Consider the following 15,945-nt stretch of genomic DNA (forward strand, 5'->3'; position numbering starts at 1 on the left):
TTGGTGTGCTTATCTTCCCTTGTGAAAGTGACCCTTTTGCACAATTGATGTGAAATTCAATTGTGGAATAAGTATAACAAAAATGGAAAAATAACGAAGAGAAAATTGAATTTCTTTTTTTTTTTTTTTTTTTTTTTGCCGTATGCGGGCCTCTCACTGTTGTGGCCTCCCCCGCTGAGGAGCACAGGCTCCGGACGCGCAGGTTCAGCGGCCATGGCTCACGGGCCTAGCCGCTCCGTGGCATGTGGGATCTTCCTGGACCAGGGCACGAACCCGTGTCCCCTGCATCGGCAGGCGGACTCTCAACCACTGCGCCACCAGGGAAGCCCTGAATTTCTTATTAGTTAAATGAATTTTATATAGCAGCTGTGGGTGTAGTCATTAAACCCGAACCCATATTACAGGGCTGCTTATATTTTAAAGAGAAGCCAATACTATCACTTATGAGTCTAAATTAGGTGAAAGCAGTGACCATTTTTAAGAAAATTTAAATGTCAACACCCTAACAAAATCCTTTGTAGTCTAGGGCAATGAATGGCCTTAAGGTATGGCTAAATAAGTGGGAAAATAATGTATTATTGACTCAGAGAGTCTCCTTATTGTAGATTTGGATAGATACCAGAGCATATTTCTACCTTCTCTCTTCTAAAACAGTTACCATGAGTCAAAATATCTTGATGCTGTTGGCCAGGTAGCAGATATGAAACTTATACACATTTGTTGAACTTTGACAATCTCTGTAAAGCCTATTTGCGAATGACATTTTTATAAAAATCCCATCTTGTATGAAATGTACAACGTTTTGCTTTCTGTAATACTACTGCTATTCGCTACTCTTTCTCTGACGTTTGTTCATTCATATTACTAGGGAGTTATATGACATTTGGACTGAGACAAACTGAGACAGGAAAATGCTTCCATACAGTAATATATTCAAAAGGAAAGGATTCAAAAATCCTGTGGGATTAATGTAGCACTCTCAGGATGACCTTAAAACTGAAGTCTTTATAATGTTATGTGTAAGCTAAACTAATGGAGAAGGATTTGAATTTAGGGGAAGAGGACTCTAGGTATTTCCAGAGCCATTTTATATACTTCACTCATGAGTTTAAAAGAATTATGTGAGTTGCAGGGTGGTTTGATTCAAAGCTCAAATGGCTGAAGTCCTTTTGGGCAAATAAGGCCACAGACAGGATTTAAAGCCATGCCATAGTTTTTCTGTATAGCACTCTGTGGTTCAAAACAAGCATACCAAATGGTTGCATACCAAATCTTAGGCTGAAGGAATCAGGGGGACAGGGCAAAATGGGTGCTTGAATACTGGATTAGAGGTTGCTGTTACACTAATTGAATGCTAAACTTGACTTCGTGCAATTCATTTCAAATAGAATTGAAAGGAAAATGCTATTTTAGTAGGAATACCACATTCAAATGAATGGTCACTAGCCTCGGTGCTGCTGTTTTAATTCTGGGGAATAGCTGAGCTTTCAAAGGAGGAAGTGTAATGTAGTGGCAAGGGTCTTGGACTAGAATCTGTCCTAGCTTGTTAACAGAATAATTTTCTGCCCTCAAGTAAGTCATGCAATCTTCCTGGGTCTGTTTTCTTCTTCTTTCTGGCCATGCCACATGGTTTGTGGGATTCTGGTTCCCCTACCAGGGACTGAACCCGAGCCCTCGGCAGTGAGAGTGCAGAGTCCTAACCACTGGACCACCAGGAAATTCCTGTTTTCTTCTTTAAAAGTGAGGCTAATCTCTGCTGACCTTTAAGTGTGGGGGCACAGTATATATCAGACACTTAATAATTGTTTGTTCAATTTATTATCTTATTTATTGAGTGTCTCATATATGCCAGGTACTGTGCCAAGAGCTTTCATGTGGAAATGCTCTGTAAACTTTAAAGTGTTATTCAATTTAAAGGTGTTATTTTTTTTTTAAATTTTTTGGCGATACTGTGCAGCTTGTGGGATCTCAGTTCCCCAACTGGGGATGAACATGGGCCAAGACAGTGAAAGCCCGGAATCCTAACCAATAGGCCACCAGTGAACTCCCTTAAAAGTGTTATTATTAATCCACATGGTTTACCCATTGAGCCATCCCTGTCATAAAGCATTGGATAAATATTTCTCAACTGTAGCTGTAGGTCGGCATGAGCCTTGAGAAATTTTCTATTTTGTTTAATCCTTATGCAATTCTAAGACAGAGCTTGATGTTATTTTTGGTCACTCTGAGGACAGGAAAAGTTTAAAGGCACTGTAAATTGTGTTTGAGTGCCACAAGGCAGAACACTCCCTCATGTGAAAGCACTTACTTCATTGTGAAAGATACCAGTGCTTCATTTTCTCCTCTCTGGAAGTTTTGCTTTCCTATATGGGAAGTCACCTATCTCACTGGGTCTCTGTAGGCTGGGTAGTGATTGTTTCAGGGCTGATGAGGGAGAAGGGTTGGAGATTCAAAAATCTTCCTGTGCTGTCCTGTAAAATGTTCTGACAGTGCACTCCCTTATACAGTTGAACAACACAGGTTTGAACTATGCGAGTCTACTTTGTTGACTGAAAAAAAAACGCACAACCTAAAAGTTGAGAATTATGTTTAATTTGGCAGACTTTCTGAGAACTTAAGCCCAGAAGACAGCCTCTCAGATAGCTCTGAGGGACTGCTCTGAAGATGTAACAAGGAAGAGCCAATTCTGACTCCATGTTGAATCTGTTTCTTATACTTTAACCTTTGCTTTTCATTGCTTTTGTTATTATAATCACTCTCTATAGCTGTAAGTATACATAATGGCCTGCCATAGGGAACCCTGCCCCTCTGCCTGACTGTAAAACTAAAAGCCCTTTGTTCAACAGAGAGACATTCTGACCCTGCTCACCTGTGAATGGCTGCAGAAAAGAAGAAATTAACACAGCCCCTCCTATTTTGCAAGATAAATGGCTTTTTTACTTTACTTCCTCACCTCCTCTCCCTCTCTGTTCTATAAAAGAAACTGGCATTCAGATACAGATAAGATGGTTTTTTGGGGACCCTAGTCCGCCATCTTCTTGGTCTGCCGCCTTTCCGAATAAAGTCACTATTCCTTGCCTCAGCACCTTGTCTCCCAATTTATTGGCCTGTTGTGCGGGAAGCAGAGCGAGCTTGGACTTGGTAACAAAGAGGTAAGGGAGGAGCCTGGATATATGGAAAAACCAGGCAGTTGGAACCTCAAAAGATAATTAATTAAATTATCTAATTAAGATAATTAAATTAATCAAAAGATAATAAAGTTAATTAAAGAAAACCAGCCATCCGCAGTTAATGAATTTAGCGCTTTTCTATATATGGGAAGATGCAAGAGTCTGGGCTCATTGAAATCATTCCTTTGATATGCACCTTAACTATCTAGGGCCAGTATCTGGGGTTTTTTTCTATCCTGGATCCCCTCAGGGTGCATAGGGGGGCTACAGTAGCTGATGGCTTGTTGGCAGCAACATCCTTTGTTTACTGATATGGCAGGCAACATTCTTTGTTCACAACTTATACCTGGATTTGTTTTAATGGTAAATACTCTAGTCTACACCATCTCTGGTTGATTGAATCCAGAGATGCGGAACCACAGATATGAAGGAATGATGGATACAGAAGAACCATGTATAGGGAGGGACGGCTATAAGTTATATGCAGATTTTCAACTGCAGGGAGGATCAGCACCCCTAACCCTCATGTTGTTAAAGGGTCGACTGTACCGTAATGAGAAAAAAGTCTATACAGAGGTTTGTACAGATTTTAAATGTAGAATACAGGAGAAACAACAGAGGAAAAATTAAAAAGAAAAGGGAACACATAAAGAATACAAGGAACAGGGACTTCCCTGGTGGCACAGGGGTTAAGAATCCACCTGCCAATGCAGGGGACATGGGTTCGATCCCTGCTCTGGGAAGATCCCACATGCCATGGAGCAACTAAGCCTGTGCGCCACAGCTACTGAGACTGTGCTCTAGAGCCCTTGAGCTACAACTGTTGAGCCCACGTGCCACAACTACTGAAGCCCGTGTGTCTAGAGCCCTTGCTCTGCAACAAGAGAAGCCACCGCAATGAGAAGCCTGAGCACCACAATGAAGAGTAGACCCCGCTCGCTGCAACTAGACAAAGCTCATGCGCATCAACAAAGACCCAACTTGGCCAAAAACAAATAAATAAAAAATAAATTAATTAAAAAAAAGAATACAAGAAAGAGAAAATTAAAGACTATGTCTGCAGGAAATATTACAGCCAATGGCTGCTGAGAGGCAGACAGAACAAAGGCTTAAAATAGGATTGTCAAGAAATGATACTCAGCTGATTATTGGGCTTTACCCTGATTTTTACCTTTGGAGGTGTCAACTATTTCAAAGAAAATCAGAATCAGGTTTTTGGAGACCTGAGGTAGGACTAGTACTAAGCAAAATAATAAAGGAGTGGTTAATCTTTGGTATCCGTTTCCTCTTTGCACCCTTCTCAGCTCCCCCTCTTTCTTCTAGTTTCTCTGGGTCCTTCCAAATGCCTAACTTGTGCTTTTTTCTAAAGATACCTTGACCTAAGTAAGCTTTGATCCACCAACAGAACATCCAACCTTTAGACCTTTCCATCCCAGAGTTTAGGAGAGATACTTTAGAGCAGGTGGTACCTGTCTCTCATCCTTCAAATCATGCCATGTAAGTGCTCTCCACATGAGTGCATAAGAACATGCCTGAGGGGCTTCCCTGGTGGCGCAGTGGTTGAGAATCTGCCTGCCAATGCAGGGGACACGGGTTCGAGCCCTGGTCTGGGAAGATCCCACATGCCACGGAGCAGCTGGGCCCGTGAGCCACAACTACTGAGCCTGCGCATCTGGAGCCTGTGCTCCGCAACAGGAGAGGCCACAACAGTGAGAGGCCCGCGCACCGCGATGAAGAGTGGCCCCTGCTCGCCGCAACCAGAGAAAGCCCTCGCATAGAAACAAAGACCCAACACAGCCAAATAAATAAATAAAATGAATTTATAAAAAAAAAAAAAAAAAAAAAAAGAACATGCCTGACTGCAAAGTAAAGTCTGATTGCTTCCTACTATTACACTAATCTTGGTTCCTCACCTCTTTGGTATCTCATGTGAATGTCCATTGCCCTTGTTTTCTTTCTTACTTTTCAAGAAAACAAATGCAACTAATTATCTAGCTCTTACATATAGTCTTACAAAAGTGTCATCTTACATATAGGGATGACACTACTGCTCTACGTTTCTCTGAAACTAAAATAACATTTAGTAAAATCATTTATTTAAATGATTTCCCCCTTAAGCTACTATATTCTGAGAGTATTTTATATTTGTATAAATGAAGTTACTATAAATCTGTTTAACAGGAATTTTTCTCTTTATTGTTCCAGGAAACTAACCCTAAAATGTCTGCATTGTTTGATCTTTGTTATGGTTTTACAAGTTCATTATTATTATAGTGTTATTTTTCAGGGCTACCAATTTTTTAAATATTCTAAAATACGATGAGGTAAGAATATAGATTATTCTCTTGAGACACATTGTTGTAATTCAGCTTTTTCCATTGTCTATTTTTTTCTGTGTTTTCTAATACAGATGACATTGTAACACTTAGAAATATATACGGTATAAACACTGAAGAAAGAAAGAATGAGACACAGAACTATAAAAAATATACCTCAGTTTCAAGACAGCAATCAAATGATGATAAGCATCACCAGCAGAGAGGTAAAGTATACAAAAAATCACACGTGGTAAAAAGAGTCTGAAATATTTGTGAGTAACTGGGGAAGCAAGTTCACAAACTTGGAATGTGTTCTAAAGTTGCACTGTGTTGCTAGTTTTATCTTTCTTGGAAATGTATGCATACAGGATTGGTAAAAATTTATGCCATGACAAATGAAAAAAAGAATTTTTTTTATTTATATGAGTTACTTCCTTAAGGGAGAGCAGGATAAGAATGAGAAATGTTTTGTACTTGTTCCCAAACCTGTCTAGATGGTCCAGTTCCACTTTAAGGAGGCAATACAGAAGGGTTAAGAGTATGGTTAATAGCCTGAGCACCATGGCATCCACATTTTGAAAAAATAAATGCTATAGGGCAAAGAGAGTGCAGAAGAACATGAAGAAAGCCCTTTGTATCCCTAATCACATTGGTCAGTGCAGTGTGCATATTTTAATGTGAACGTGCTGTGTATTGCCATAGTAGAGAAGTCTTTTCAACAATTGACGATCTCCATGGTCTAGTGAACAGGTTGGAACCATCTTGACATTGTGTGTACTCTGAGCCCCTTCCAGCTGTCTACCCATGTTCCTTACAGTCTTTGTTTGAATCCTTCAGTGGCTTAGCAGGTTCTGAGAAAAGGAGGGATGGTGGTTATTATAGGGGCAAAGCTGCTAAGAATGGTAAGGGGGCCAATCTCCTGTTTCTGACTAAATAAAAAATTAATCTTCATGAGCCTTTGGAGAACTATATTCTCTGATCATTCCTTAAGCTGTCTTTACACCCAGATCAAAGCAGATGATTGAGGCAAATATTCACATGATTAATACAAAACAGACAGTTTCTCTGCATCTCTCTTTTTTCTATTAGAGTATTCTTTCAATGAATTTCAGATAATATGTCCAACTTTGGTGGCATATGAAACCAAATTTGAGGTGCTGTATACAGAGAAGACTACTATATTAAGGTATACAAATAGAAATAGTATGGCAAAGACTGTTATAGAGTTCACTGAGACTCTCAGGTGATATCAGATTAATGAAATATTAAAAGTTTTGCAAATACCAGTGCATAGCTTGAAAACAATGATATCACAGGTATTACTTCTGAAAGATATGTTGAATTTACTGACTGAAAATACAGAAAATAATTATTTTTTAAAGGATACTCAAGATTCATAAACAACGTTGAGGAAAAAAATGATAAAAAGCCAAACCAAGAACCTTTTGGATTTAAGTCTGGACAAAGCTCTTTAAACGGGAAGCCTTTAAAGAAGCAGGTAAATAAATACCAAGAATTAACCAATATAAAGGTCCTAAATTTAATATATTTCTTAATATTAAGGATTATTTAAAATTCTATTAAGAGCAGGGATTGTTTCTTAGTACTCCCCCATGCTGCCTGAAGCATAATTTAACTTCAATATTTGTTAATTGATTTTTCCTCTGTAACTGTTTTTTTTTTTTTTTTTTTTTGCGGTACGCGGGCCTCTCACTGTTGTGGCCTCTCCCATTGCGGAGCACAGGCTCCGGACGCGCAGGCCCAGCCGCTCTGTGGCACGTGGGATCTTCCCGGACTGGGGCACGAACCCGCGTCCCCTGTATCGGCAGGCAGACTCTCAACCACTGAGCCACCAGGGAAGCCCCTGTAACTGTTTTTTTAAAATTAAGTTATTTTTTAAATTTATTTTTAGCTGTGTGGGGTCTTCGTTGCTGCACGCGGGCTTTCTCTAGTTGTGGTGAGCGGGGGCTACTCTTCGTTGCAGTGAGTGGGCTTCTCATTGCAGTGGATTCTCTCGTTGCGGAGCACGGGCTGTAGGTGCACGGGCTTCAGCAGTTGTGGCACATGGGCTCAGTAGTTGTGGCTCACGGACTCTAGAGCACAGGCTTAGTAGTTGTGGAGCATGGGCTTAGTTGCTCTGCGGCATGTGGGATCTTCCCAGACCAGGGCTCGAACCCGTGTCCCCTGCATTAGCAGGCAGATTCTTAACCACTGCGCCACCAGGGAAGCCCCTGTAACTGTTTCAATAAACATTTATTTTTGCTATTTTCAATCACTGCTAGAAATTTTGAATTTATAAAATGCCAAAAGAGATGACTGGCTTCATGATTTGTCTTGTATAATCATTCTCATTTTTGTCCTCTTATAAGAGTCATTGACCTTAAGTTTTAGTATAAAAACAGTTTTAGTAGACTTGTGAATGAATTGTAAAAACTAGAAGTCAGATAACATTAGTGTATGACATAAACTCTGGAACCAACAGATGGGACTTACTATAGTTGTACATTTTATGGTGGTAAATCCATCGCCTCTAAACTTGTATAGATGAGCCAGTCACTGGACAGAAATTTTAGAGGTCCTCATATCCAGATTCATAAGTTAACATTGATACTATGGTTTCAGCTTGCCCTATAAAGTGATTCTTCTTAAAGTGTTATGTGGTCATTTAGTAAAAAATTTTGGTTCTGGGAGCTTAAACTATTTTTGCCGAATTACATAAATGCAAATTTTGGGGGAAGGAGAACATGTTGCATATTCAAATATTTAGAGGATTGATTTAGCAAATATTAATTAAATGTCTATTCTACGCACTATGCAAGGTACCAGAACAGCCCTGCTTCAAATATTATATGTGGTGGTGGGAAAGAAAGATAAGAAAGAAATTTAATGCCAGGCAGTTTATAATACATGTTCTAACAGGGTTATAAGTTATATATTGTGGGGATGCAGCAATTCATTCTGATTAAGGGGATTTGTGAAAGTTTGATGGAGGAGATGGTATTTAATCTGTAAGGTGAGAAAGTTTTTGATAAAGTTTGGAAAGAAGGACATGAGCTTACATTACAGTATGAAACGCATAAATGAACTAAGAATATTGTAAAATAGTATTTTCAAATTGAAAGCATCTTTCTATTTCTCATACTTTTCAGACATTTGAGACTGTCATTATAGCAGAACTCACTGGAAAAAAGTACTCTGCAATAAAGAAATGTATTAAAATTTAAACATAATTATTCTACCGATAAATTGAATAACAATTACAGCTTTCAATCATGCTTTGAAATTCTAATAAGCTAGTTTTGTATTTCACAAGATTTAATCCTAATATCAGTAAAACACAATTGTATTTATTCAACACAACTCTTTTTGATAGTTTCTGTTGTTTATAAGGAACGTTTCTGTTTTTGATAATTTCTGTTGTTTTCTAAAGGTAGAAATCTGTGGTATCCAATTTGATGAAATTATTTTTTATATAAACATTTGTAAAAAGACCACAAGTTCCTTTGGAAAGGTACTTGGGTGCATATGGGTCTTTAAGAGATAGGTCTCAATCCTTCCTGCTGACCCACTGTGTTCCCAACACTAGTCACTTAGAAAAGAAAATGTACATGTGCATTCCACCCAATCTCCTTATTTATGTTTTACAGTAGAAAATCTGGAGTGTGACTATGGCTTTATGCTTTAGCAAAGCAGCAGATTTGTCATATTTTTTATTCTACTAAAGTTTTAAGGGAATAATATTCTTTATGCCAATACCTTCCCTGCCTTTTAATAGTTGCATTCAGCTTCTGGTAGTATTATACTACAAAGTCACAATGTCAGAGCTAGGGCATGTTTTATTTGCCAGGCACTATTTGCTAGTGGAAAGCTTGATTCCTTAGCATGGTCCATATGACTTTGTCCACTTACATTTATGTAGCATCATAGAGATTTGTCAAGGGTTTCATTATTTCCATTTGACTGATTCACTCCACTGCCCTTTTGATTTAAAAAGTGAAAAGGTAGAAAGACTGGGTTGTTATCAGACCAGTTTACTTTAATAGTATTAAGCCTACCTTCTGCTTTCTTTATAGCTACCTATCCCCTCACTTATTTGTCTTTCTCTCTAGAATTAAGTATTAATTTATATAGAAGAGATAGATAATTTATTGTAAGTTTTTTTTAATTGAAGTATAGTTAATTTACAATATTGTGTTAGTTGATAGTTTCTTTTTCACCTGATCCTGAACAGGTGAAGAATAAATAGTATGATTTTGAACACTTTCTGTGGTTCTAAGGATTTGTGCTACAAAATATTAAATATTCTGTCTCTCAACTATAAAGTCACAGAATTGGTTTTCTTTAGGTAAAACATAGATCCAGAAAATGGTAGGTAGAGTATGACCTTGGAATATATTCAAATTCACAAAGCAATTAATTTTCCATATTTAAAACATTTTATTAAAGTTTTATATGCATAATATTCTTTGTGCCAATGCCATGAGAGATCAGAGCTTTCTACATATTAGTTATGAAAACTGTTTAGTCTTTAAAAGTAGGGGCAGTGGGGCTTCCCTGGTGGCGCAGTGGTTGAGAGTCCGCCTGCCGATGCAGGGGACACGGGTTCGTGCCCCGGTCCGGGAAGATCTCACATGCCGCGGAGCGGCTGGGCCGGTGAGCCATGGCCGCTGAGCCTGCACGTCCGGAGACTGTGCTCCGCAACGGGAGAGGCCATGACAGTGAGAGGCCCGCGTACCGCCAAAAAAAAAAAAAGAAAAGTAGGGGCAGTGGAATTCTAAAAAAAGAGTTGCCCATAGAAATGGTCTTAACAAAATATCATTATGAGTTAATGAAATCAATAGGGTATATGTTTCATTTGTTTTTCAAAATTGTGGTTCTTTGCAGGAGAAGTGCAATGAAAATTCTGAAGCCCAAGCAGTGATGAATCAAGGCCAATCAGAGAGAAACCAACATCAATTGGAAGGATCTCAAGGCCAATCAGAAGAAAATCCACACTATTCAGAGAGATCTCGAGGCCACTCAAAGAGATCTCGTGGCCAAGCAGAGAGATCTCATCATCAATCAGAAAGATCTCGTGGCCAAGAAGAGAGATCTCATCGTCAGTCAGAAAGATCTAGTGGCCAAGAAGAGAGATCTCATCGTCAATCAGAAAGATCTCGTGGCCAAGAAGAGAGATCTCATCGTCAATCAGAAAGATCTTGTGGCCAAGAAGAGAGATCTCATCGTCAATCAGAAAGATCTCTTGGCCAAGAAGAGAGATCTCATCGTCAATCAGAAAGATCTCGTGGCCAAGAAGAGAGATCTCATCGTCAATCAGAAAGATCTCTTGGCCAAGAAGAGAGGTCTCATCGTCAATCAGAAAGATCTCGTGGCCAAGAAGAGAGATCTCATCGTCAATCAGAAAGATCTCTTGGCCAAGAAGAGAGATCTCATCGTCAATCAGAAAGATCTCGTGGCCAAGAAGAGAGATCTCATCGTCAATCAGAAAGATCTCGTGGCCAAGAAGAGAGATCTCATCGTCAATCAGAAAGATCTCTTGGCCAAGAAGAGAGATCTCATCGTCAATCAGAAAGATCTCGTAGCCAAGAAGAGAGATCTCATCGTCAATCAGAAAGATCTCGTGGCCAAGAAGAGAGATCTCATCGTCAATCAGAAAGATCTAGTGGCCAAGAAGAGAGATCTCATCATCAATCAGAAAGATCTCTTGGCCAAGAAGAGAGATCTCATCATCAATCAGAAAGATCTCGTGGCCAAGAAGAGAGATCTCATCGTCAGTCAGAAAGATCTAGTGGCCAAGAAGAGAGATCTCATCGTCAATCAGAAAGATCTCGTGGCCAAGAAGAGAGATCTCATCGTCAATCAGAAAGATCTCGTGGCCAAGAAGAGAGATCTCATCGTCAATCAGAAAGATCTCTTGGCCAAGAAGAGAGATCTCATCGTCAATCAGAAAGATCTCGTGGCCAAGAAGAGAGATCTCATCGTCAATCAGAAAGATCTCTTGGCCAAGAAGAGAGATCTCATCGTCAATCAGAAAGATCTTGTGGCCAAGCAGAGAGATCTCGTGGTAAATCAGAAAGATCTCATGGCCAATCAGAGAGATCTCTTGGTCAATCAAAGAGATCTCATAGCCAATTAGAGAGATCTCATAGCTATCCAGAAAGATCTCATGGCCAGTCAGAGAGATCGTGTGGCCACTCTGAGAGATTCCACAGTCACTCAGAGAGATCTCATGACCAATCAGGGAGATATAAAAGATACTCATCAGAAATTAAGTGGGAATTTAACAGGTAAAAACATAACGAGTACTTAACTATTAATGTGTTGAGTGATGTGGAAATGTAAAGGCATGCTTTATATATCTATATTTTAATGGCTAAATATGTATTTGTTGAAACAGAATTGAACTGGGACAAAGATATTAATAGAATAGAAGTGATGTATTCATGGCATTAATATTCTTTCAACTTACTGATGCCCTCTAGCTATCATCCAGTTTCCCAATTACCCTAATTAAGTTGTTCCATCTAGGTCAGCTTCCCTGGAAGAGCTCCAATGTACTCAATCTTTCCTACTGAGCCTTTCCCACAATCAAAATATATTGACTCAGTGTCCCATTCTCTTTGAACTTTCCAACCTGCTAGGCTAGCTAATCTAACAATGAACTATGCTAGATTGATAATATATAATCTCTGATAATGAATTCCTCTGTTTCCCTCCTCTACCTCCTTTCTAAAGAGTCTTCAGGGAGCCCTCAGCAGACAAATAATAGGTGTATCTTCGGGCAGCTGAACTTTTCTGCTTTCCACAAATCAGAACATAGGAGAGGTCTAGCTTATGCATAGATGCAGCCCTAACCTAAATATATTTTGAATATTGTGTATATTCACTATTGCCTTATAAAACTGTTAGGCTAGGTCTGTCCGCCCTAACAAAAGAACCAGAGAAATTTAACAGTATTGCAGATTGTTTGAGTTTTTAAAACCTCAAGACATTTTTATTGTAATTGGCTAGGTAATTGAGTAAAAACATTATTTTTAATTTAAATTTCTCAGTGATTGCCTTCATTTTGCATTGCCTATAAATGTCTAGTCAAATACTTGAGCTCATATTAACTGCATAGAGTTGCAGTTTTCAGCTAAAAAAATTATTTCCAAAATGTATATGTGGGTTATTGTGTATATAGACAATGTCTGATGTAGGCACTGTTTTAATGCTAAAGGCCCCACCCTACTTATATTAGCAGTATACAAATAGTTTGCTATAAAAAAATTAACATGTTTAACACTGATGATAAGCAATTATTTCTACATTTATCAGGGATTTTCATGTTTTGCTTCATTTTACACATCCATTTTGTTTGTCAAGTGGTATAACACTTCCACCAAGGCACTGAAATTCCACTTACTGTTTTCCAATGACATATTCTGTCATTTTACAAGTGAATTTTAAAATATAATGAACAATTCTGTTCAGTTTTTTCTCCTTTATCTTCTATTATTATAATTTTTTTTGTATCCTTAGCACAAGTAAGTAATTCTTGCTTGGTTAAAGTTATCAAATGTAGAACTCTTACTAAAGAACACATAAAGTACAGAAAATTAATATACTTTGATAATTGATCCCTTGGAGATTAATTCTTCTATTCCATAACTTTCCATTCTAATATATATAGATAGATATAGATATAGATATATAGCTATATCTATCTATCTGTCTATCTATCTATCTATCTATAGGTTGACCAGTTAGGTTTAATAATATCCTTAAGACCTGGAGTTGACTTATGCACCACTCAGGCTAGCTTCACCAGAAGACAAAGACAAACCAGAAATGCTAAACTTCTGCCTTAATTTTTAAGGCATTTCTACCTTAAAAAAAAAATAAGTCACCAATGTAGAAGCCCAATGTGGTCTGAACAAAAGACAGGTAACTAGGCAAGCATCTGGAATAAAATATGGTAGCATATTCAGAATATTGTTTATTTATGGGAACTTACAATGACTTTTTTCAATTTTGAAAAACCAGTATGATTCTTTAAGATTCTAAAGAGGATTTATTATTGTAAACAAGGTGTGAATTTGTATTTTTAACGCCCCCAAGATACCTGATAACAATTTCAGCTTTTGCTCCTTTTTCTTGATTTGGTAATTATATCCACAGTCAGATGTCTTCCTTGGCTAGAGTAATATGTAAATAGTAAAGCTTAACAAAATAAAAACTTTTTTGTAACCTCCGCTAAGTAGCTTACAAGAAATGAGTGGCAAAATCTGTATATCTTTGCATTAGCTGGGCTGTCTACCTGATGAAAGCTTTTCTAAGCACAGAAAATAGCTTCAGAGGAAATGAGGTGCTTAGTTTTGGAGTGCTTGCCATTTAAACTCCAATTATAGAGTGATAACTGATATATCTCATTACTACTACATCATTCCAAGTAATTCTTGAAGTAAATTCAAATCTGATTATAATCAACAAATCAGATCTTTGGATCTTTCAAAATAAATGATTGCTTTTTAAAGTATCATCATTTATGATTCATATCAGGACTTCTGCAAAGAAAAAAAGGAGTGAATATTTACAGAAACTGATGCAGCAAAGAAATGATATAATAAACATAAGTCAAAGTGTAAGTATCAGCACTTTCAAATTTATAGCAGAGAAACTGTGTGATTTTTACAGATTTTCATTTGAATAGGGTTTCTTCCTGTGTCTTTGTTGGCATCTACTTATATTGATGATTAATAAATATATTTTAAAACCTGTTTACCAACATCAAATGTAGGAAGAAGCCACATACGTCATACATGTCTTCATGAGTCAAGTGTTTCCAGCCTTTTGGATAATTGCTTGCACAAAAAAGTTTCCTGCTTCTCTTCCATTACCCCCCATCCTACCTTATATTATTTAGCTTCTAAGTGGGCACTAGACAAAAGTGAGAAAAAATGATACAAATAAAACTTATTCGTAGCACGTACTTAGTATTTTAAACAATCTTTTACAACCGTTGAATCCTCAGGACATTGTCTTTATTTTACTATTTATTTACTGAAGCTCTATGAACAGCAATTACAAGAAATGAAGTAAATAGTATATTGAGCAAGCCAATTAAGTCCATTTTGCTGGAAACTTCCATCTTTAATACAGAACATGTGTGTTTGACATAAGTATTTAGATGAAATTGAGTAGATGTAGCTCCTACATGAAACACCTAATACTTATCGCTACACATGACACCCTGGTATTTCTTCCAATACTTTTACCTGCAGGAAAAGACAGGCTAGCTTAAATAGTAATGTGATATACTGTAAAGAGGTCTAGTCTGGGTCTCAGAGAGTTGGCTTCCCTGCCTGGCTAATCCACTTACTAGCTGTGTGTATGACCATGAGCAAGTCACCTCCCCTGCTGTAAATCTTAGTTTTGTTCCCCTGTAAATGAGATTAGAATGAAAGATATCTATGAGATGGTTAAAGAAATCTAAGTATTATTGTCTAGTAGTTAATGACAGGGTCTTTGGATTCACACTTGGATAGAATCATGTTTCTACCACTTAATTTCATATTTAATCAATTCTAAGACATGCTTTTTTTTCAGTTTTCAATATCTCTGAAATCAGGAAATGTCTTGCATTTAATGGTATAGTTAAATTGAAAACTTAAAATCTTTTTAGTGGTACATAAAATAACAGTACATGTTACAATCATGGTATCTTAGATTTAATGAAACATGGTAGCTGAGGAACCTTGGGCAAGTTCCTTTGAGCCTGTTTTCTCAGCTACAAAATGGGAACAATATTGGCCTCGTAGGTTGTTGTGATGGTTAATTGAAATATATGTAAACATTTTAGGCTAGAAACAGGATTGTGATAAGCATTCTATACATTGGAATTCTTATTATTTTATCATTACTATGATGATGATTATATAAAATTATTCATTATAATCATTCCTTCAGTGTTCATTGTGGCAATATTAACATGATAACCATAAAAGTTCTTACATTCTAATTAATTTTATGTGATTCAGTTTATATATATATAAAAATATATATACACACATACATATATATGTATGTATACACACTCATTCATTATTGAAGGGATTTTCAATGTGAAGTGAGAAATCCCCACTGGAATATAGGGGCAAATATGAATATTCTTTAAATAGGAACAAAACCTCTAACAGGCTTCCAGGTATAGTTAAAACCTCACAGGTGTTTCTATTTGTCCATTCATTTCTTGAATCTGACTTCAATTCCTACCTTTCTATTAAATTTTACTATCAAAAATTTATTACTTTCTTGTCAAATTCAATGGCCTTTTCTCAGTCCCCTTCTTCCTCTAGTTCTTTGTAGTATTTCATTTATTCATTCGGCAGTTATTGAGCTCTTATTATTTGCCAGAAATATGCTATGTACTTGAGAAAGAATCTTTACTAAGAAAGTAAGAAAGAAAGGAAGGAAGG

The sequence above is a fragment of the Hyperoodon ampullatus genome (assembly GCF_949752795.1).
Source record: "Hyperoodon ampullatus genome assembly, chromosome: X".
NCBI classification, from domain to species: domain Eukaryota; kingdom Metazoa; phylum Chordata; class Mammalia; order Artiodactyla; family Ziphiidae; genus Hyperoodon; species Hyperoodon ampullatus.